Source organism: Aegilops tauschii, chromosome 3, assembly GCF_002575655.3.
Source record: "Aegilops tauschii subsp. strangulata cultivar AL8/78 chromosome 3, Aet v6.0, whole genome shotgun sequence".
Taxonomy (NCBI): domain Eukaryota; kingdom Viridiplantae; phylum Streptophyta; class Magnoliopsida; order Poales; family Poaceae; genus Aegilops; species Aegilops tauschii.
Window position 1 is genome coordinate 212,761,784 of NC_053037.3, and position 3,483 is coordinate 212,765,266.

The 3,483-nt window shown below is 44.6% G+C and overlaps 1 long non-coding RNA gene across 1 annotated transcript; it reads left to right on the forward strand.

Annotated features, from left to right (window-relative positions):
- Positions 1-516: 516 nt before the first annotated feature.
- Positions 517-1,365, forward strand: LOC141020970 (uncharacterized). Its single transcript, XR_012180965.1, has 2 exons — positions 517-1,041; positions 1,123-1,365. It is a non-coding gene; the product is annotated as an uncharacterized lncRNA (long non-coding RNA).
- The last annotated feature ends 2,118 nt before the right edge of the window (positions 1,366-3,483 follow it).

Below are 3,483 nucleotides of genomic sequence, written 5' to 3' on the forward strand. Positions count from 1 at the left end.
TCAATACACAGTGGAGCTCATTTCTGTACGAAATGGCAGCCCACGTGCTAATTTGAACGCGTGTAGTGGTTGTTTACCTACGGAGGTCGTGTACCAAGCATGCACGAAACAAAGTTTGACTTGATGCGTTGACACGTTATTTTTAAATAAAGTTATATCGCTCAATGGCACGTACTCAGAATATAAAACGATTTTTACGGAGAAAAAGGTAGTCCGCTCCACTATATACAATGGAGCCTGCCTACCAGGGTTTGTCTCTCTTCAGAGTATTTCACACAAGGCGGCAGTCTCTCTCTCTCACCGTTGGTCACTGATCTGGCCACATCCCGTCCGCCGGCGGAAAGGGAGGATGTGCATCATTTCTCCGTTCGACGGCGCCGAGGCAGCACGTCCCGATCTGCGGTACCCGTCGTTCTCTCTGACCAAGCTCCGGCGCGGTAGGTTCTACACCACCTGCTCGCTGCTGCAGTATGGGCAGATCCCGCCAGCCGCCACTCTCCTAGTTACATCCCGACGACCCCTAGGTATCCCCTCCGGCCTTGCTCCACTGCCCGTCTTCCCACGTCGCTGCATGTGGAAAATCTTGCATGTGGATCTTCCATAGTTCTTTGCCCAAACCGTAGCTCGTCCGGCGTACATTCCATATTGCAATCTCGTCCCCGCACCGTTTTAGACAAACACAACCGTGTTGTTATCTTCCCTTAGGACAAGGAATATGCTTATTTTTTGTCGTTGTATGTGTCATTAACTGTTATTGGCTTGTAATTGTTTCCTTTCTACCTCTTTTTTTGCAAACAGGGCTATCCATTTCACCTCGTTGCTATTGCGACCTTTTGGTGAACTGCACAAATCAGTTTTTTCTTAAGAGTGTTTTGTGCAGTTGAACTAAAATGTCACACGGGAAACGTCTCTACATTTCAGTGCGACTGCACAAAGGGAGATTGGTTTTGCTCTATCCTCCTCATCCAACTCCGAGCCTAATCTTCTCCAACTATTTGCTTAATCTTCTCCAACTAGTTAGTCTTAAGAGAGACTGCAAAGGTGATCGACTTCTATTTGTGTGTTTATTGTTTCATCAACAGTCCTCTATTATTATAATCACACTTAATATCTTTGGAACAGGGACGCTCAGCTCTATTTTAGTGGAACTGCACAAAATGATCGGAATGTTGCATGCTCCAGAAAGCTACTTTTTTTCCCAACATGCCTTTTTGATTTAGACAGAGCTGGGGGACGTTGCTGCCAATGAAAGCATGGATCAATTTTAATTTAACACCTTCTCATAACTTTGTCTTCAGTTGTGATGTAAATATTAGCTCTGATCCGCTAATCATTGAGATTCATTAGCAAGGAAGTTAGTTTTTTATTGTTTCCGAAAGAGCATGGATGGCAAGTCACACGAAACAAAAGCTGAAAGCTTAGAGCATTGTACAATTTTATGTCGCAAGAAAATTATTTGTATAGTATGTCAATTATGTAAACAAATGCTGGAACGTTGATAGCATTTCCCGAAGCCTCTTCAGCATCCGGGTCCATGTGCCATGCACAAAATTATACTTCCTCCGTTCCTAAATATTTTTCTTTTTACAAATTTTAAATGGACATATTTTAGAGTGTAGATTCACTCATTTTGCTTCGTATGTAGTCACTCGTTGAAATCTCTAGAAAGACAAATACTCCGTAGTATATTTAAGAACGGAGGGAGTAGTGCACAACCGCATGGGAGACTCAACCCGGTCGTGGCACTGCACTAATAGTGAGTAATGAGCAGTCAAATCATAAGCCCCACCTTTCCCACTGTAAGTTGCTCGGAAGAAGCAACCATCAATACGCTCTTCTTTGAATCCGCTCATACTACTCCCTCCGTCACTGTTTATAGAGCGCGCTTCAAAAAAGACAATCTCTGGGACCAAGGCGACTAGCGATCGGCCTGAAAAATAGCATTGATAGTTATAGCACGGCGTCTATTACTAGAGGAAATAATGCATACACACATGCATGCAATGCTTCCACCCCGGGTACACACATGCATGCACTTACTCCACTCCGCGTACACACATAGTACATCGAGAGAAAATTGTGGACTTGATTGCGGTTACCACGCCCTAATTAATTGAGCATTAAACGAAACGCGTCTAAAGTCTCTCTGGTGGTGGAAATGCATGGGGAGAAATGCCTCAGAATGAAGCGCGCCCTGTAAACTGTGACGGAGGGAGGAGTAGTATGAAGGTGCAAAACCAAGTACGCATATGGCCAGTCGGTCAACGCACTTCCTCTTGGCATATCACTGACATGTGGGGCCAGAGTGTGAGCAAACCGATCTCAATTGACGGCAAAATGGCCAACCCGCCGTTCCTTGAGAGAGACGAGGAGCGAGAACACATAGACGGGCTCGCACGGAGGCCAAGATATATTCGAGCATGGTTGATCGATATCATCATTACATGTTCAATGTTTTTTAATACTACTATTGGGCTGCCGTTTTCCGCCCTTCTCACGAATAAATGTGTACTTTATCAGAGATTAAAATAAAATAAGAGTACATACGCTCCACCATGCGGTTCTAGTAGTAGTACTACTCGTACTACTAAACCTTGCGCTTGGCTCTTCGCCTCCTCGTGAAGTCGAACAATGATGGTACTCCGCATGTTGGGTACTACAGTGTATGCCTCTGGCAATCTGACACCGAATGAACTGCTACATGTCCACCGCCTGGGCGAGGGTAGGTTGCATTAGTCAAAAGCTTCTCCTCGTCCTGCGAGCCACCAGGCTTGAGGTAGACGGAGAGGGCATAAGCGAGCTTCACCTTGTCCTGCAAGCTTCTCCTCTTTCTGCGAATTGACAGGACACACCAAAAAGTAGTGCTAGTCCACACTCCCTCCTTTCTGGTTAATATGGCTTAAACTTTTTTGCGGGTAAATGAGAGAGCTTTATTCATATATAAGCATTCTTAGGACCATCAGCCAAGAGACTCGTCACTAGAAAGGGAGGTACACCGCAAAAAAATAAGAAGGAAGCAAGGTGTTTCTTCAAGCCATCTCTCGGTCGCATTCAAAGTGCAGCAAGCACGGTTCGCACAAAGATGCGCATCATGGTTTGCTGACCTGTTTACATGCTGAATAACAAAAAAAGAGAAAATATTACTGAGCGCTCCTATTTGTAACAGGATATGAGCCAGAATTAAGCGAGAATTGTGGCGAGTGTTCCGTGCAATCAACTTCCATTATCACATGCGAGAACCCTCGAAGAGAACCAAATGTGTTAAAGATTGCTTTATCACATTTCGAAATAAAATAAGAGTACATGCGCTCCTCCATCCGATTCCTAGTAGTAGTACATACCTCTATAGTAGTAGTACTAGTACTAGTAAACTTTGCGCTTGGTTGTTCTCCTCTTCGGGAAGTCGAACAATCATGGTATTAGTACAGTGTATGCTTCTGGCAATCTGACAGCGAATTAACTGTTGCAAGTCCACCGTCTGAG